This window comes from Engystomops pustulosus, chromosome 2 (assembly GCF_040894005.1).
Source record: "Engystomops pustulosus chromosome 2, aEngPut4.maternal, whole genome shotgun sequence".
In the NCBI taxonomy this organism is placed as follows: Eukaryota; Metazoa; Chordata; class Amphibia; order Anura; family Leptodactylidae; genus Engystomops; species Engystomops pustulosus.
Window position 1 is genome coordinate 21,975,165 of NC_092412.1, and position 22,163 is coordinate 21,997,327.

The 22,163-nt window shown below is 43.1% G+C and overlaps 1 long non-coding RNA gene across 1 annotated transcript in view; it reads left to right on the top strand.

The window, feature by feature from the left end:
* Nucleotides 1-706: 706 nt before the first annotated feature.
* LOC140117354 (uncharacterized) overlaps nucleotides 707-22,163 on the top strand; it is a 124,850-nt gene continuing 103,393 nt past the window's right edge. The window contains exons 1-2 of the long non-coding RNA XR_011853006.1: nucleotides 707-759; nucleotides 1,012-1,115. This is a non-coding gene — a long non-coding RNA (uncharacterized lncRNA). The remainder of the gene's footprint in view (nucleotides 760-1,011; nucleotides 1,116-22,163) is intronic.

The window sequence follows — 22,163 nt, forward strand, 5'->3', positions numbered from 1 at the left end:
GTGATCTGGTGTATCTAAGCTAAACATATAGGAGACGATGAATAGGCGTATCCAGGGTAAAACTGGATTCTCCGGGAAACTGGATTTCATACATGTAAATAGGTTTCCTGCTCACATTTAGAAGATAATTTCCATCAGACTGCCTCCTCAACACCAATATCTTCCATGGTACCAGTATGGGTGCTACAATTTACATGATCGCTAAGGTGTAGAAGGGTGATTGATTATATTTTGATGCCCATGTAGAGATATGGGAGGGGAAGGATGAACCGATGTTGTACCCAGTGATTGGTGCCAGGTAGACAGTAACAAGAATAAGACAGGTGAAGGATATTTTAAGTACAGCTCTGTCCCAAGGTGTCTACCTAAAAGGAATAAGAAGTGTAAAAATGCGGAGAAGGAGCATCTTGTTGACCAGGTAATCCATCAAATATGGCTGACAGGAAGTTCAGATAACAACTTCCTGTCCCAGTTTTTGATGTGTTTGTTGTTCTCAGGGATTGGTGCGAGGTGGACAGCAACAAGAATAAGACAGGTGAAGGATATTTTAAGTACAGCTCTGTCCCCAGGTGTCTACCTAAAAGGAATAAGAAGTGTAAAAATCAGGAGAAGGAGCATCTGGTTGACCAGGTAATCGATCAAATATGACTGACAGGAAGTACAGACAACAACTTCCTGTCCCAGTTTATGATGTGTTTGTTGTTCCCAGAGATTGGTGCCAGGTGGACAGCAACAAGAATAAGACAGGTGAAGGATAATGTAAGTACAGCTCTGTCCCCAGGTGTCTAACTAAAATGTATAGGAAGTGTAAAAATCTGGAGAAGGAGCATCTGGTTGACCAGGTAATAAATATGGCTGACAGGAAGTTCAGACAATAACTTCCTGTCCCTGTTTTTGTTGTGTTTGGGTAAAAAAATTCCCATAAGTACTGTATTTTTTGTTGTGTACAGAAGCCTTGTCCTTGATAAATCCTATAGAGATCACGCTGAACTTTCTTCCATCACTTTGCAGTTTTATACAAACCCTGAGACAAGACTTGGGCGGCAGCCATGTAATTACAATCATTTATTGACTCAAATTGTCCTGGCACATTCCCACAGTCTAACAATTTCCAGGTGAGTCCTCCATCTTGTTTAGGGCAACTCATTCTAAGTCAAGCACGGTGATAATTGCACTCCTAGACCGATTTCCCCCAAAGTGAAGGGCACAGGTGCGCCGGTTATCCTTCTATTATACCGCCTGATTTTCATTGCCACTGCAAAAATTATGTCGATTCATTCTATTTGATTAAACCATCATGACGCCTCTTGAAACAATCGACATGCAGGAAAAAAATAGTCAAAAAAACCAACAAAAAATGCATAAAAAAGTTAATTATAATTAACACCAGTTGACCTCTGTATTGAGCGCACACTTATATAGAGAGCCGAATGCCGAGACATAATTAAAATGTCACAAATTAATGAAAATGACAATAGGGACAGGGCGCTGGCGGGAAATGTGCCCTGCCAAGTCTGCCGAGCCGTTTTATAGTGAGTTCTGTATATTATTCCTATTACACTCTGCAATAAAAATAATTGGCGGGTTAATCCCATGCTGCCTCTTCAGTGTGACTACAAGATCAGGTCCGTGGCTCCGGTCCTCAAGGGGGTCTGGGGTGTAGGCAAGTGGATGAGAGGTCTAAGATTGGAACAACCTCTAATTTGTAACAAATTGGCCAATTAAGTTTGTGTTGTCTATCACTGAGAAAAACATTTAGTTGTGCACTGACCAGAAACATGGTCTGTCAACGACCCCCCGGGGGACCACATAGTCTGCTATATCTGAGGATTTACGATATAATCCTATCTATCACTGGCTGTGAAATAATAACTCACAGATTTATTTGTCTCAGTGTTACTTACTAAAGACCTCATCAAGGACAAAATATACCGCGTCCCGGTCTGTCCTCCTCGTTTCCACCACTAGTGCTCCTAGGACTTGGACAGGTTATATCAACACTCGGGTCACACGTTTATTTCAGAAACTATAGGAAAAATGATATATCCGAATACCCCAACAAGTAATGAAGAGGGCTAACAATTAATTAACAAACACCAACATCAATGAAGATTAGAATTGGTTCAGATATTGATTGCCACAATCAGATGTTCTATATATGATACAATATGATAGTTATATAAAGTTATTGATCCCCTGGGGAAAAATAGTTTTATACTATGGGGCACATTTACTTACCCGGCCAACAGAGTTCACCCCGGGTGCATTGTCCGACCGGGATAGGGCCTAACTTACTGATCAGTGGGGGTCTAAGTGCTGAGACCCCACAGATCACGAAAACAAGGGCTCGGCACTTTGCGTCAGCTCCATAGAGATTAATAGAGCATAACGGTCATGCAAGGCCGTCTGCCCCATTACTCTGAGGAGCGACAAGGGGTCCGATGGGGTCCCCTCGTTTTTGCAATCTGTATGGGTCTCAGCACTGAGACCCCTAAAGATCAGCAAGTTAGGCCCAATCCCGTGGATAGGGCCTAACTTTAGTTAGTTGGAAAACCCCTTTAATGTTACAGTTCCATACATACACTACGAGAGGCGCGTTCTTACATATTGCTAGTTCCTGAGTTGCAAACAAATAGTTTGGTTTGCTATTGGTTTGGCAGAAGAGACACTGCCCATAGCTCTAATTTTGCCAAGTATCAGCTTGAGCTGTTCCTCCTGACTTGCGATAAGGCACTGGATGGGATCATTTACATTTCAGGTGCTCCGATGATGCCATAACTGGTGCTTTTGGCTGCCAGGTTCCATATCTCTGGTGCTTCAAAAGTTATCAACATAGAAAATTGAACTGGAATTGTTCCCCTTGATGCACAGCTATGCCCCGTGTTGTCCATGGTTCTGAACACAGAACTGAAGGCATAAGACTCTATTTAGAATCTCTCTGTTAAAATGTGGAAATCAGATTCTCCGGTTCTCTTTGATGCTACCAGGGGTGGATTAAGATGGCAATGGGCCCTGGGCTGTTTGAATATTATAGTCCCTACAAGATTGACTTCCTACATATGGTACTAGAATCAGCTTCTTGGGGAATGGAGGATGTGACCCTTCTTCTGCTTTTGTAGGACCTTCAAAAGTTCTTAAATTGACTCTTGAGTACATGTGTATTAGATTTAATTGGTATTTGGTTTAAATTGGTGAAGGTCCTTTGGATATAACATTTTTTTGGGGGGTTGGTTGGCCATTGGTCCCCTAGAAGGTTTGGGCTCTGGGATACTGCCCAAAATGCCTGTATTATAATCAACTACTGGATGATACATGAGTGACATTCTATTGGAAAAACTTGCCCTATATCCAATATGGCAATTTTTTCGGCCTTTTACCTGTTACATGCTGGGTATGTGATAACCAACCCCCAATAAATCATGTCCAAAGAAGTTTAACCAACATGCCCAATGAATGACAGCTCTGGAGCTGAGTAGAAGACCAATCCACCACACCATTAACCCAACTTACCCACGTTTCTTGGCCTAATATCAAGCAGTGCCCACCAAAAACTTGTCCTTGAACCATATACACTCACTGGCCACTTTATTAGGTACACCTGTCCAACTGCTCGTTAACACTTAATTTCTAATCAGCCAATCACATGGCGGCAACTCAGTGCATTTAGGCATGTAGACATGGTCAAGACAATCTCCTGCAGTTCAAACCGAGCATCAGTATGGGGAAGAAAGGTGATTTGAGTGCCTTTGAACGTGGCATGGTTGTTGGTGCCAGAAGGGCTGGTCTGAGTATTTCAGAAACTGCTGATCTACTGGGATTTTCACGCACAACCATCTCTAGGGTTTACAGAGAATGGTCCGAAAAAGAAAAAACATCCAGTGAGCGGCAGTTCTGTGGGCGGAAATGCCTTGTTGATGCCAGAGGTCAGAGGAGAATGGGCAGACTGGTTCGAGCTGATAGAAAGGCAACAGTGACTCAAATCGCCACCCGTTACAACCAAAGTAGGCAGAAGAGCATCTCTGAATGCACAGTACGTCCAACTTTGAGGCAGATGGGCTACAGCAGCAGAAGACCACACCGGGTGCCACTCCTTTCAGCTAAGAACAGGAAACTGAGGCTACAATTTGCACAGGCTCATCAAAATTGGACAGTAGAAGATTGGAAAAACGTTGCCTGGTCTGATGAGTCTCGATTTCTGCTGCGACATTCGGATGGTAGGGTCAGAATTTGGCGTCAACAACATGAAAGCATAGATCCATCCTGCCTTGTATCAACGGTTCAGGCTGCTGGTGGTGGTGTCATGATGTGGGGAATATTTTCTTGGCACTCTTTGGGCCCCTTGGTACAACGCCACAGCCTACCTGAGTATTGTTGCTGACCATGTCCATCCCTTTATAAGCACAATGTACCCTGTAACATCTGATGGCTACTTTCAGCAGGATAATGCGCCATGTCATAAAGCTGGAATCATCTCAGACTGGTTTCTTGAACATGACAATGAGGTCACTGGACTCAAATGGCCTCCACAGTCACCAGATCTCAATCCAATAGAGCATCTTTGGGATGTGGTGGAACGGGAGATTCGCATCATGGATGTGCAGCCGACAAATCTGCGGCAACTGTGTGATGCCATCATGTCAATATGGACCAAAATCTCTGAGGAGCTTCCAGCACCTTGTTGTATCTATGCCACGAAGAATTGAGGCAGTTCTGAAGGCGAAAGGGGTCCAACCCGTTACTAGCATGGTGTACCTAATAAAGTGGCCAGTGAGTGTATGTATGACTGGACATTATATGCTCTTCTTTACATCATATCCAACAACTCATGTTGTCTCATGACGAGACTCCAAAAAAATCTAAAATTTCCCTATGAAAGACACATGAATCACCAAAAAAGAGGTAAATATACTTAAAAATCCATTAACCTACCCGTATTTCAGGAATAAAATCAAGCACAGGGAAAACACATTAGAGAACATTTGACCTCTAAGAGGACAACACATTGAATGGAATAAGGCACAATATCTTACAATAGTCTCTCTACCACCATGCAGGTCCAACAGAGCAACTCAGCCCACCTCAATGACCCCAGCTACATAACTCCAGCAGCATCCATGTATCCCAATGTAGTGCAATCCTCTGCAGCGCCCATCGACCTCCATTACTTCAATGACAAAGTGCAGTTCACAAATGAAATTAACGTCAATGGAGAAGAGGCTATACAGCATGAATCATCAGAACTGATTACATCCCGGTCAGACAACCTCTGCCATGGAGGTCAACAAGTGCTATGAACTGCTTAGAAAAGAGACAGCAACCATAATACTCCTATATATATATATATAACTACTACAATACTGCCCCCTATGTACAAGAATATAACTACTATAATACTGCCCCCTATGTACAATAATATAACTACTGTAATACTGCCCCCTATGTACAAGAATATAACTACTATAATACTGCCCCCTATGTACAAGAATATAACTACTATAATACTGCCCCCTATGTACAAGAATATAACTACTATAATACTGCCCCTATGTACAGGAATATAACTACTATAATACTGCCCTCTATGTACAAGAATATAACTACTATAATACTGCCCCCTATGTACAAGGATATAACTACTATAATACTGCTCCCTATGTACAAGAATATAACTACTATAATACTGCCTCCTATGTACAAGAATATAACTACTACAATACTGTCCCCTATGTACAAGAATATAACTACTATAATACTGCCCCCTATGTACAAGAATATAACTACTATAATACTGCCCCCTATGTACAAGAATATAACTACTATAATACTGCCCCCTATGTACAAGAATATAGCTACTATAATACTGCCTCCTATGTACAAGAATATAACTACTATAATACTGCCCCCTATGTACAAGAATATAACTACTATAATACTACCCCCTATGTACAGGAATACAACTACTATAATACTGCCCCCTATGTACAAGAATATAACTACTATAATACTGCCCCCTATGTACAAGAATATAACTACTATAATACTGCCCCCTATGTACATGAATATAACTACTATAATACTGCCCCCTATGTACAGGAATACAACTACTATAATACTGCCCCCTATGTACAAGAATATAACTACTATAATACTGCCCCCTATGTACAAGAATATAACTACTATAATACTGCTCCCTATGTACAAGACTTTAACTACTATAATACTGCCCCCTATGTACAAGAATATAACTACTATAATACTGCCCCCTATGTACAAGAATATAACTACTATAATACTGCCCCCTATGTACAAGAATATAACTACTATAATACTGCCTCCTATGTACAAGAATATAACTACTATAATACTGACCCCTATGTACAAGAATATAACTACTATAATACTGACCCCTATGTACAAGAATATAACTACTATAATACTGCCCCCTGTGTACAAGAATATAACTACTATAATACTGCCCCCTGTGTACAAGAATATAACTACTATAATACGGCCTCCTGTGTACAAGAATATAACTACTATAATACGGCCTCCTGTGTACAAGAATATAACTACTATAACACTGCCCCCTATGTACAAGAATATAACTACTATAATACTGCCTCCTATGTACAAGAATATAACTACTTTAATACTGCCCCCTATGTACAAGAATATAACTACTATAATACTCCCACAATGTACAAGGATATAACTACTATAATACAACTCCCTATGTACAAGAATATAACTACTATAATACTGCCCCCTATGTACAAGAATATAACTACTATAATACTGCCCCTATGTACAAGAATATAACTACTATAATACCGCCCCCTATGTACAAGAATATAACTACTATAATACTGCCCCCTATGTACAAGGATATAACTACTATAATACCGCCCCCTATGTACAAGAATATAACTACTATAATACTGCTCCCTATGTACAAGAATATAACTACTATAATACTGCTCCCTATGTACAAGAATATAACTACTATAATACTGCCCCCATGTACAAGAAAATAACTACTATAATACTGCCCCCTATGTACATGAATATTACTACTATAATACTGCCCATATGTACAAGAATATAACTACTATAATACTGCCCCCTATGTACAGGAATATAACTGCTATAACACTGTCCCCTATGTACAAGAATATAACTACTATAATACTGCCCCCTATGTACAAGAATATAACTACTATAATACTTCCCCCTATGTACAAGAATATAACTACTATAATACTGCCCCCTGTGTACAAGAATATAACTACTATAATACTTCCCCCTATGTACAAGAATATAACTACTATAATACTGCCCCCTATGTACAAGAATATAACTACTATAATACTTCCCCCTATGTACAAGAATATAACTACTATAATACTGCCCCCTGTGTACAAGAATATAACTACTATAATACTGCCCCCCTATGTACAAGAATATAACTACTATAATACTGCCCCCTATGTACAAGAATATAACTACTATAATACTGCTCCCTATGTACAAGAATATAACTACTATAATACTGCCCCCTATGTACAAGAATATAACTACTATAATACTGCCCCTATGTACAAGAATATCACTACTATAATACTGCCCCCTATGTACAAGAATATAACTACTATAATACTGCCCCCTATGTACAAGAATATAACTACTATAATACTGCCCCCTATGTACAAGAATATAACTACTATAATACTGCCCCCTATGTACAAGAATATAACTACTATAATACTGCCCCCTATGTACAAGAATATAACTACTATAATACTGCCCCCTATGTACAAGAATATCACTACTATAATACTGTAATTGTAGAATTGTATTGTAATCTAATAGTATAACAGTAGAGATTACTATAGTTTCCGCTCTGTATCTTCCTCCTCACATCTCTTGTAGTTTTGTCTTCCTCCTCTGATCCCAGAAATCTGGGTCTCCTTGGTAACACGTCTTTGTCTACATTACCCTTTCAATGATACAGATTTACCTAACCTCTTCCCCGTGCCCCTCCCCCGCTCACACATGATAACTACCTCTAGATCACACAATTTACCAGAGGTTTCGTAGGTTTCATTTTTAGCCTTTTCACATTTTCCGAAGGGAAGGGAAAAAAGAATCTGACAACACAGAAAATCCTGGTGTTTATTGAAAAGTGACCCAAATTACAGACCTGAAAATTGCATATTTAAATGCGGTAACTTGGTAAAAGGTAATCGCTCGCTGGGTGTTATTAGGTCGCTCTGGGAAAAAATGTGTTTCTCTCGCTAGAATTTTGTCTGCCTGGCCCAATATCATGTAAAAGTTCTACTTAAAGGGAAAGTATCATCAGAAAATGAAAGATGTTTTTTGAAACTTCCTGGGGGAGATTTATCTGAAGTGTCTGAGGTAAAACTGTTCTAGTTCCCATGGAAACCAATCAGAGCTCAGCTTTCATTTTCCCTCAGATGTTTATATATTGAAAGCTGAGCTCTGATTGGTTTCCATGGGCAACTAGAACATTTTTACCTCAGACACTAATGATAAATCTCCCCCAGGAAAATTTTAAAATATATTTAGTTCACTTGTCAGATTCACTGTATATACAGGGATATAATACTCACAGTCATCTCATGATTATTAGCAGTGGATGGAGAATACAAGTAGGAGGTGATTAGAGGATGGAAGAGCGGCGCAATAAGCGAGGGCCTATTACACTGTCTCCTGCTTACCCCTGCTTCCTTAGCACTTCCCCCTCCTTCTGCCTGCTGTATTCTCACATAGTATGAGGGGGATGGTGCTCCAGCACAGTGTAACAGCCTGTGAAACTACAGCATGAAGGGGCTTCCCCCACAGCCTGAGCACTTCTGGCTTATTAGCATAAACAAATATGAGAAGATTACCATAGTCACAACGCCTGAATCTATGATTTTGATGGAATGGGGGTCCCTTGTAAACCCATATAACAAATGGTTGGAGATATCTTACTACTATTGGGTACATATTTTCTCCCATTCAAGCCTTCTACACATACTTCATCTCTGCAGGGACACCCTCAGGTTGGTACCTCTTGGACTAATCTCTCTTCAATGGACACCAAAGGGACAAGGGAAGGTCAGAAGACAGGTCGAGGTCAGGGCAGGCTTGTTATTACTTAGAGGTCTTTGATAAGTGCCTTAGCCGGATGTAACGTGCCTTATTGCAGAGACACCTTCCCCTCGGAAATAGCTAAGGGGTGCGCGATTACTAAACGTGCACATGTGTCCTGGACCAGTGTTGCGCCAATGACCACACATCTCTGGTTATTTAAGGCACCTTCCTTTGGTAGGGTGTCTGAGCAATAAGATACCCAGTATCCTGCAAAGTTCTGCTTCACCTTTGCTTGTGCCATATACCTTGACCTCTGATATGTATAAAAATCCTTATGGACCGCCCTGACCTTTGCTTGGTTTACCCTTCCACATTAGCTATTCCTGCCCTGACCTTGGCCTGTTCCTGACCACATCTCTGGTGTCTCTTCATATAGGAATCTCCTCATCCAACTCTGTCCTATAGAAGTTGGCGCTCCTCCGCCTCAGCATGGGGTACGTGGATTTTGGGACGTGAGTTCTTATCACATTAAAAACATTCAGGCAATTAATTCAGATCCATATTCATTTGGATCTGTGGCGGCGGAGTAATTGCGGCTTGGGTACACGGTACGCAGCAGACAAAGTCCTCGTTTACATAATTAAGCCTCTGATCTATTTTGGAAATGCAACGACAGGGAGAATGCGAAAACTTCAATCATCTGCGCCCATAGATCCATGATTCAAGAGCAAACTGAGCGTGTATACGGCGGCGGGGGGAACGGGGCTGCCCATTTCATATGGATACTCGCTAATTAAAGGTACATGCACATTGCCTGTCATGGAAATGGGTCTTGTAGGTTCAGCTTCTGCTCACTGCAGTCTAGTCCTGAAATCCTCTGTGCTGCTGTATACCTCCCCCCCCTGCTTTCGATCTGTGACCTGTGATACCTAGAGCTTTGTCCTCCTCATTTGTCCTCATCACATACGATATCTGCACAAACCTCTCCTAAAATACTCTATGCTGCTGAAGACAATGGGGCAGATTTACTTACCCGGTCCATTCGCGATCCAGCGGCGCGTTCTCTGCGGTGGATTCAGGTCCGGCCGGGATTCATTAAGGCAGTTCCTCCGACGTCCACCAGGTGGCGCTGCGCTGAAGTCCGCTGAAATGCACTCAAGTTCACCGGCCTATTCCTAGTGAAGGTAAGCGCGAGCCCTGCGACACTTTTTTTTAAAAAATGCGGCGGTTTTTCCGAATCCGTTTGGTTTTCGTTCGGCCACGTCCCCCGATTTCTGTCGCGTGCATGCCAGCGCCGATGCGCCACAATCCGATCGTGCGCGCCAAAATCCCGGGGCAATACAGGGAAAATCGGCGCAAATCGGAAATATTCGGGCAACAAGTCGGGAAAACGCGAATCGGGCCCTTAGTAAATGACCCCCATTACTTTTATCATTGATCATAATGAATTCACCTCGTCCTCCAAAATATTTTCAGATATTTCTCTTTCACAACCATCTTTTTACTGAAATACTCTGTGCTTCTTTCGAATTCTGCTCCTTCGCTTCATCAAAGTCTGAAGTCATTTTCATCCTCTCGTATCATGATATCTGTCGCTGAAGCTTGAAGTTGGCTCTCCTAAAATCCTCTGTGCTGCAGGTAGATTTTCTGCTCTCTATTGCTGGATGCCAGATTGAGGGGATTCAGTTTACCATCTATACTTGTTACCTCTGCTCATGTAGTTGATGTAAAGTGATTAATCCACGGTCAGCCGCAATAACGAAAACCCAGCACCCCCCTCCTGTAATATGCAGGAAATATACAATATGCTGAATCGGCGCGTTAGGTTCAGTCCTGAGAATATATGAAACACATTGCGGGATTCTGTCCTGGATGATGTATATGCAGTATATAGATGCACGCCCCAGTGACTTCCCCGGATTTTGACAGGTTGCTAATGTGTTTCATATAGCGTAGGTGTTCGGCGGAGGATCTGTAGTGTGTGAGGTCACTCACAAACATTTGGAGAACTGAATTGAATTGTAAGACTCCAAAATCAGCTATTTTGGGTCTTCTCCCATTGCTGGATGTCGATGTTGTGCCCTACCTTGAAACCTAGTTGTAATAGAAGAGTTTAACTCGCTTTAACTTAGAAACTAGCTCGTCCTGACCTCTGCCTTCACCACCTTTCATTGTGACTTCCACCTGCCCTGACCTTGACCTTTCCCCTTGGAATTGTCTCTCTGTGTCTTTCTCTACTTCCAGGGTCCTATGTCATTAAACAGAGACTATTTCAAGAGATAGTGACCTAGTCGTTTCCACTGTAATAAAGTCCAGATCACCATACAGGGGTTAAAGGGTGAATACCAGGGGCTAATGTAAGATATGCAATTCGTAGTAGCCCATGGTCACATTGGTTTAGTGACATAGTGGCTCCACACCTCATGCATGACACTCAAAAGATGCCAAGTAAGGTCATGGTAGATGGAATATTAAGAAGTGAAAAAAACATTAGCAACGTGGCCACAAAGTGGGGACCACATAAAGTTACAGAGTGGGGGCGTTGAGATGGCAATAATCAGGGGATTGTGGTGTAGTTTGTTGTGGTCACTAAGGGCTTGGTTTTGGTTGTGGGGTTTGGTGTGCTAGGGTATGGTTGGGGGAATGTGGTGTGGTTTGGTGTAGTCAATAAGATCATGGTTGGAGTAGTGTGGTGTGCTTTAGTGTGGTCAATAAGACCATGGTAGGGGGTGTAGTTTGGTGTAGGGGGAGTTTGGTGTAGTTTGTTCTGGTCAATAAGATTATGTTGTAGGAGTTGGGGAATGTGGGTTGGTTAGGTGTGGTCAATAAGATTGTGGTTGGAGGAATGTGAGGCGGTTTGGTGTGGTCAATAAGATCATGTTTGGAGAATGTGGGTTGGGTTGGTTTGATCAATAAGATTGTGGTTGGAGGAATGTGAGGTGGTTTGGTGGGGTCAATAAGGGCATGGGTGGGGGAGTTTGTTTTGGTCAATGACATCATGTTTTGAGAGTTGGGGAGTGTGGGTTGGTTTGGTGTGATCAATATGATTACGGTTGGGATAGTGTGGTGTGGTTTGGTGTAATCAATAAGGGCAAGGGTGCGGTTGTAGGGTTGTATAGTGTGATGTGTTCAATAAGGGCATGGTTGGAGTAGTATGACATGGTTTGGTATGAATTTGGGATGGAGGAACCTAACTCGCTGCACAAAACCCTTACCTCAACCCAATCCAACAAATCTCAACCGAGACTGTGCTCCAGGACATTTCAATGTCCAACCTTTAGTTTTAGAACTTCCATGGGACCAGTCCCATACAGATGGTTCCCTACTTAGGGACATCCAACTTACAGACAACCCATAGTTACAGACAGACCCCTCTGACCTCTGGTGAAGTCTCTGGATGCTTTACTATAGTCCCAGACTGTAATAATCAGCTGTAAGGTGTCTGTAATGAGGCTTTATTGATAATCCTTGGTCCCATTACAGCAAAAAATTTTTAAAATCCAATTGTCACTGGGGCAAAAAAATTTTTTTGTCTGGATCTACAATTATAAAATATACAGTTTCGACTTACATACAAATTCAACCTAAGAACAAACCTCCGGACCCTATCTTGTACGTAACTCGAGGACTGCCTGTATTGATGTCTATAGATAAAGAGTAGGATAATTTTCTGTAAGTGTAATGTGTACAAAAATTTTAAAAAATTGTTATTTTCACATCACTTCCCCCTCTTCCTTCCTCGACTTCAAGTTTAGACTTCTTGGTGGGTAAAAAATTGTTGATGGTTACAGAAGAATATCAATTCTTGGTTTTGTATATTCTTCCTATGACGTCAATTGATGCCGCAGTAGTCTCTGCTCGGCATTAAGCAGCGTAGAGGGTTAATAATTTCCGCCTTTGAGAGGCGTACATATTTTCTATCCCGCGTGATAAAATCATGAGCGATTTAAGCGAGAAATGGAATACAAAACTGCTATTCTGCAGCGATCAGTCGATCAGGGGATGCCAGATAAGCTGATGATGGAAATGTACTCAGGGGGCGCCGGCTGCCAAAGAGAATCGTAAATCTGATGCAAACAACAAAATGAAATGACTGCAGTCTTCTGGAAAAATTATATAAGAAGTGACAGACGCGAGAAGAAAGGACGGAGGAGAGGATTTCTGAGAAATGTTTATTCCTGCTCTGTGGCCGCATCCCTCATCTGAGCTGCTGCTCAATGTCAATGGACGGGAGACAGGGACCCGTGGTGGTAATCTGCCCCCGAGGATGGTAGGGCTCCTCTGACCTTACACATATAGAAGACATGGCCCAGACACCCCCTGCTCTCATCACTTACCACCAGACATCCAGGCCTCCTACGCTCCATGTGTGACTTTTAGTAGACCATCAAGCAAGAACTAAAACCTCCAAGAAGCCTCAGAAGAAGACTGTGGCCTGGTTATGTGTAGACAATAAAGCTCCAAAGTATTAAATCCCAGAGGAGAGACCTCAAAATTATTTGACCTTGGTCCAGATACCTCAATTTTCAGATGTTAGAACAGGTTAAACTAAATATCAAATGTCAAGATGGCACCACGGACCTGGTATCAACCACTGATATCATAGAGACTAGTCAGATGTTCTAATCAATAAGTGAGTGACCTCTAGTGATATCCTATTAAAGTCTAGTTGGCCTCATCAATCGGGCAGATTTACTTAGCCGGTCCCGTTACGATCCTGCAGTGCGTTGTCCGACGTGGATTCGGGTCTGGCGTGATTCATTAAGATCGTGCATCCGGGTTCCTTCCTGTGTCGCTGCTGCGCTGAGGTCCGCCGGAATTCAACTTCTTCTTCCTGGTGCTTGATCTTGCAACACAAAACCTTTTTAAAATTCTGCGGTTTGTCCGAATCCGTCAGGTTGTCCTACGGCCCTGCCCCCCGATTTCTGTCGCATGCAAACCGGCGCTGATGCGCCACAATCCCGGGGAAATTTGGCACAAAACGGAAATATTCGGGAAACCCGGCAAAAGTGCGGCGTTCGGACCCTTAGTAAATGAGACCCTATGAATCCCAAGTCCAAACGATTTCTTGGATTTGATTCTTTACAGAAAATGGCACCGAGAACCAACATTTTATGTAGACATAGGACAGTAGTAGAGCTTCTACTAGATTGTGGCTCGTCTATGGTCTCCTTCGGAGGATGCTATCATAACCCCTCCGTTCTGGATATAATTGAGCTGGGATGTGTCTTTGTCTTTAGTTTGGAAGAACATTCACCATTAGCCACCTTGACAGACCCTTGGGCACGCTCGAGGCCCAGGACTATGTCATCCCATAATTGCTTCCAGTCACATGTGATAGACCTGTCAGCGAAGGAGACCTTCGGCCTGTTTTTTTCTAAATCAGAAGGATGGGACAATGACATCTAATGAGCATTTGATGGTTTTCAGAGGTTTTGGGAGATGGTCATCACTGAACGAGGCATCTGAGATGTTAATAGAGGAGATGGTCTTCAGATACAGAAGAAGAGCAGACGCTAGTTGTGTTGTCATATAAAAGGACGCGTTTCGCTCACATCCAGGATTGAGTGACACTTATAATCCCAGTTGTCGCTGTGGAGTTACATAGGTTTCCTTATTGTTTCCCTCTCATAGCGGTGAGTGACAGCATCCATTTATGTCACACAATACCCTGACGGCCGACGGACCCATATGAACGAGCTCCTGTTACAATACACGGAGAAAGCTCATTCTATCCCTGTCTCAAAAGAGAAAAGTGAAGGTCCTCGAGAATACTACGGTAATGGAGAAAATATAAAAACATCAAAAAACATGAAAGAAATAAGACAAAGGAAGACTCCTCCAAGTATAATGCAGCAGAAAAATGTGACCTGATTATCTAAGTCACAATTATAGAGAGACACAATGGGGGTCATTTACTAAGGGCCCGAATCGCGTTTTCCTGACGTGTTACCAGAATATTTCCGATTTACGCCGATTTTTCCTGAATTGCCCTGGGATTTTGGTGCACGCGATCGGATTGTGGCGCATCGGTGCCGGCATGCACATGACGGAAATGGGGGGGGGGGGGCGTGGTCGTAAAAAAACCCGATGGATTCGGAAAAACCGCCGCATTTTTTAAAAAAAAGTGTCGCTCGACACACGCTTACCTGCACCCAGTGGAGGACGGTGAAGTTCAGTGCAATCCGATTGTAACCACTGAGCTCTGTTCCCCATCAGAGACTTGTAACCATTGAGCTGTGATCCCATCAGAGACTTGTAACCACTGAGCTGTGTTCCCATCAGAGACTTGTAACCACTGAGCTGTGTTCCCATCAAAGACTTGTAACCACTGAGCTGTGTTCCCATCAGAGACTTGTAACCACTGAGCTGTGTTCCCATTAGAGACTTGTAACCACTGAGTAGTGTTCCCATCAAAGACTTGTAACCACTGAGCTGTGTTCCCATCAGAGACTTGTAACCACTGAGCTGTGTTCCCATCAGAGACTTGTAACCACTGAGCTGTGTTCCCATCAGAGACTTGTAACCACTGAGCTGTGTTCTCATCAGAGACTTGTAACCACTGAGCTGTGTTCCCATCAGAGACTTGTAACCACTGAGCTGTGTTCTCATCAGAGACTTGTAACCACTGAGCTGTGTTCCCATCTGGAACTTGTAACCACTGAGCTGTGTTCCCCATCAGAGACTTGTAACCACTGAGCTGTGTTCTCATCAGAGACTTGTAACCACTGAGCTGTGTTCCCATCTGGAACTTGTAACCACTGAGCTGTGTTCCCATCAGAGACTTGTAACCACTGAGCTGTGTTCCCACTCCTCACAATTACACCATCTGCAGCACCAGATACAGGTGGTCCCTCCCCAATGCCACATCTAATAGTGAATCTCAGAGTGAATGGAGCTCAGCTGCAATACCAGTCACCTCCTATAGACATGAGTGGCGCTCTTTTTGAAAAAAAGATCTTTTATCCTGCTCTCCCCTTTAACCAGCCTACACTGAATTATGGATTTCCACTTGCAGATATGATTCATCTTTAATGGAGTTCTGGATTTAGTTCCTTCTTGAATCCTAAACTTCAGAGCCGGCAAAAAATAAATGCTCCTTCCTCAAATCATTCTCAGCTTTGCCGTGTTCGGGGGCCGATAGACCCTTACACAGGAGGCCGCTTTCATTTCGGCTTGCGCTCTCGTGTCTTATAAATTTTACTGGGGAATTACAGAGGAAGCAAATATATGATTAGACGGCGTTCCCTTAAGAAGCGGCGGATCAAGTGACATTTTATAAATATGTGGGAATAGACGCCTGCGATCCGCTGCTGGATGTAATAAAAGCAAAGTAAATACCAGCTGAATTCTAATCTCACAACTAGGACGATTCTCATATAGTTTAACAGGTTTCCATAAACCATCGTTAGGAAGTTGCCATCAATTACGTTTTTTACAAGTCACGAGCGTCCGAAATATCAGAAACAAAGGAGATCAGGAGGCGAAAACAAAGGATTTCATTTACACATAGTGCAGAGGAGGGGAAACTGTGTGATACTGTTCTCTAGTCACCACCAATCCCCCCATATTATACTGTTCTCTAGTCACCACCACTCCCCCCATATTATACTGTTCTCTAGTCACCACCACTTCCCCCATATTATACTGTTCTCTAGTCACCACCAATCCCCCCATATTATACTGTTCTCTAGTCACCACCACTCCCCCCATATTATACTGTTCTCTAGTCACCACCACTTCCCCCATATTATACTGTTCTCTAGTCACCACCAATCCCCCCATATTATACTGTTCTCTAGTCACCACCACTTCCCCCATATTATTCTGTTCTCTAGTCACCACCAATCCCCCCATATTATACTGTTGTCTAGTCACCACCACTTCCCCCATATTATACTGTTCTCTAGTCACCACCACTTCCCCCATATTATACTGTTCTCTAGTCACCACCACTCCCCCCATATTATACTGTTCTCTAGTCACCACCACTTCCCCCATATTATACTGTTCTCTAGTCACCACCAATCCCCCCATATTATACTGTTCTCTAGTCACCACCACTCCCCCCATATTATACTGTTCTCTAGTCACCACCACTCCTCCCCATATTATACTGTTCTCTAGTCACCACCACTTCCCCCATATTATACTGTTCTCTAGTCACCACCAATCCCCCCATATTATACTGTTCTCTAGTCACCACCACTCCTCCCCATATTATACTGTTCTCTAGTCACCACCAATCCCCCCATATTATACTGTTCTCTAGTCACCACCACTTCCCCCATATTATACTGTTCTCTAGTCACCACCACTCCTCCCCATATTATACTGTTCTCTAGTCACCACCACTCCTCCCCATATTATACTGTTCTCTAGTCACCACCACTTCCCCCATATTATACTGTTCTCTAGTCACCACCACTCCTCCCCATATTATACTGTTCTCTAGTCACCACCAATCCCCCCATATTATACTGTTCTCTAGTCACCACCACTTCCCCCATATTATACTGTTCTCTAGTCACCACCACTTCCCCCATATTATACTGTTCTCTAGTCACCACCACTTCCCCCATATTATACTGTTCTCTAGTCACCACCACTCCTCCCCATATTATACTGTTCTCTAGTCACCACCAATCCCCCCATATTATACTGTTCTCTAGTCACCACCACTTCCCCCATATTATACTGTTCTCTAGTCACCACCACTTCCCCCATATTATACTGTTCTCTAGTCACCACCACTTCCCCCATATTATACTGTTCTCTAGTCACCACCACTCCTCCCCATATTATACTGTTCTCTAGTCACCACCAATCCCCCCATATTATACTGTTCTCTAGTCACCACCACTTCCCCCATATTATACTGTTCTCTAGTCACCACCACTTCCCCCATATTATACTGTTCTCTAGTCACCACCACTTCCCCCATATTATACTGTTCTCTAGTCACCACCACTCCTCCCATATTATACTGTTCTCTAGTCACCACCACTCCTCCCCATATTATACTGTTCTCTAGTCACCACCACTTCCCCCATATTATACTGTTCTCTAGTCACCACCACTCCTCCCCATATTATACTGTTCTCTAGTCACCACCACTTCCCCCATATTATACTGTTCTCTAGTCACCACCACTCCCCCCATATTATACTGTTCTCTAGTCACCACCACTCCCCCATATTATACTGTTCTCTAGTCACCACCACTCCTCCCCATATTATACTGTTCTCTAGTCACCACCAATCCCCCCATATTATACTGTTCTCTAGTCACCACCACTCCCCCCATATTATACTGTTCTCTAGTCACCACCACTCCCCCCATATTATACTGTTCTCTAGTCACCACCAATCCCCCCATATTATACTGTTCTCTAGTCACCACCACTCCCCCCATATTATACTGTTCTCTAGTCACCACCACTTCCCCCATATTATACTGTTCTCTAGTCACCACCACTCCTCCCCATATTATACTGTTCTCTAGTCACCACCAATCCCTCCATATTATACTGTTCTCTAGTCACCACCAATCCCCCCATATTATACTGTTCTCTAGTCACCACCACTTCCCCCATATTATACTGTTCTCTAGTCACCACCACTCCTCCCCATATTATACTGTTCTCTAGTCACCACCACTCCTCCCCATATTATACTGTTCTCTAGTCACCACCAATCCCCCCATATTATACTGTTCTCTAGTCACCACCAATCCCCCCATATTATACTGTTCTCTAGTCACCACCACTCCCCCCATATTATACTGTTCTCTAGTCACCACCACTCCCCCCATATTATACTGTTCTCTAGTCACCACCAATCCCCCCATATTATACTGTTCTCTAGTCACCACCACTCCCCCCATATTATACTGTTCTCTAGTCACCACCACTTCCCCCATATTATACTGTTCTCTAGTCACCACCACTCCCCCCATATTATACTGTTCTCTAGTCACCACCACTCCTCCCCATATTATACTGTTCTCTAGTCACCACCAATCCCCCCATATTATACTGTTCTCTAGTCACCACCAATCCCCCCATATTATACTGTTCCCTAGTCACCACCACTCCTCCCCATATTATACTGTTCTCTAGTCACCACCACTCCCCCATATTATACTGTTCTCTAGTCACCACCACTCCTCCCCATATTATACTGTTCTCTAGTCACCACCAATCCCTCCATATTATACTGTTCTCTAGTCACCACCACTCCTCCCCATATTATACTGTTCTCTAGTCACCACCAATCCCTCCATATTATACTGTTCTCTAGTCACCACCACTCCTCCCCATATTATACTGTTCTCTAGTCACCACCAATCCCCCCATATTATACTGTTCTCTAGTCACCACCACTTCACCCATATTATACTGTTCTCTAGTCACCACCAATCCCCCCATATTATACTGTTCTCTTGTCACCACCACTCCTCCCCATATTATACTGTTCTCTAGTCACCACCAATCCCCCCATATTATACTGTTCTCTAGTCACCACCAATCCCCCCCATATTATACTGTTCTCTAGTCACCACCACTCCCCCATATTATACTGTTCTCTAGTCACCACCACTCCTCCCCATATTATACTGTTCTCTAGTCACCACCACTCCCCCATATTATACTGTTCTCTAGTCACCACCACTCCTCCCCATATTATACTGTTCTCTAGTCACCACCACTCCTCCCCATATTATACTGTTCTCTAGTCACCACCACTCCTCCCCATATTATACTGTTCTCTAGTCACCACCAATCCCTCCATATTATACTGTTCTCTAGTCACCACCACTCCTCCCCATATTATACTGTTCTCTAGTCACCACCAATCCCTCCATATTATACTGTTCTCTAGTCACCACCACTCCTCCCCATATTATACTGTTCTCTAGTCACCACCAATCCCTCCATATTATACTGTTCTCTAGTCACCACCACTCCTCCCCATATTATACTGTTCTCTAGTCACCACCAATCCCCCCATATTATACTGTTCTCTAGTCACCACCACTTCCCCCATATTATACTGTTCTCTAGTCACCACCACTCCTCCCCATATTATACTGTTCTCTAGTCACCACCACTCCCCCCATATTATACTGTTCTCTAGTCACCACCACTCCTCCCATATTATACTGTTCTCTAGTCACCACCACTTCCCCCATATTATACTGTTCTCTAGTCACCACCACTCCTCCCCATATTATTCTGTTCTCTAGTCACCACCACTCCCCCCATATTATACTGTTCTCTAGTCACCACCAATCCCCCCATATTATACTGTTCTCTAGTCACCACCAATCCCTCCATATTATACTGTTCTCTTGTCACCACCAATCCCCCCATATTATACTGTTCTCTAGTCACCACCACTCCTCCCCATATTATACTGTTCTCTAGTCACCACCAATCCCCCCATATTATACTGTTCTCTAGTCACCACCAATCCCCCCATATTATACTGTTCTCTAGTCACCACCACTCCTCCCCATATTATACTGTTCTCTAGTCACCACCACTCCCCCATATTATACTGTTCTCTAGTCACCACCACTCCTCCCCATATTATACTGTTCTCTAGTCACCACCAATCCCTCCATATTATACTGTTCTCTAGTCACCACCACTCCTCCCCATATTATACTGTTCTCTAGTCACCACCAATCCCCCCATATTATACTGTTCTCTAGTCACCACCACTTCCCCCATATTATACTGTTCTCTAGTCACCACCAATCCCCCCATATTATACTGTTCTCTAGTCACCACCAATCCCCCCATATTATACTGTTCTCTAGTCACCACCAATCCCCCCATATTATTCTGTTCTCTAGTCACCACCAATCCCCCCATATTATACTGTTCTCTAGTCACCACCAATCCCCCCATATTATACTGTTCTCTAGTCACCACCACTCCTCCCCATATTATACTGTTCTCTAGTCACCACCACTCCTCCCCATATTATTCTGTTCTCTAGTCACCACCAATCCCCCCATATTATTCTGTTCTCTAGTCACCACCAATCCCCCCATATTATACTGTTCTCTAGTCACCACCAATCCCCCCATATTATACTGTTCTCTAGTCACCACCAATCCCCCCATATTATTCTGTTCTCTAGTCACCACCAATCCCCCCATATTATTCTGTTCTCTAGTCACCACCAATCCCCCCATATTATACTGTTCTCTAGTCACCACCATTCCCCCATATTATACTGTTCTCTAGTCACCACCACTCCTCCCCATATTATACTGTTCTCTAGTCACCACCACTCCTCCCCATATTATACTGTTCTCTAGTCACCACCACTCCTCCCCATATTATACTGTTCTCTAGTCACCACCACTCCTCCCCATATTATACTGTTCTCTAGTCACCACCATTCCCCCATATTATACTGTTCTCTAGTCACCACCACTCCTCCCCATATTATACTGTTCTCTAGTCACCACCACTTCCCCCATATTATACTGTTCTCTAGTCACCACCAATCCCCCCATATTATACTGTTCTCTAGTCACCACCAATCCCCCCATATTATACTGTTCTCTAGTCACCACCAATCCCCCCATATTATACTGTTCTCTAGTCACCACCACTTCCCCCATATTATACTGTTCTCTAGTCACCACCAATCCCCCCATATTATACTGTTCTCTAGTCACCACCAATCCCCCCATATTATACTGTTCTCTAGTCACCACCAATCCCCCCATATTATACTGTTCTCTAGTCACCACCATTCCCCCATATTATACTGTTCTCTAGTCACCACCATTCCCCCATATTATACTGTTCTCTAGTCACCACCACTCCTCCCCATATTATACTGTTCTCTAGTCACCACCACTTCCCCCATATTATACTGTTCTCTAGTCACCACCACTCCTCCTCATATTATGCTGTTCTCTAGTCACCACCACTCCCCCCATATTATACTGTTCTCTAGTCACCACCACTCCTCCCCATATTATACTGTTCTCTAGTCACCACCACTTCCCCCATATTATACTGTTCTCTAGTCACCACCACT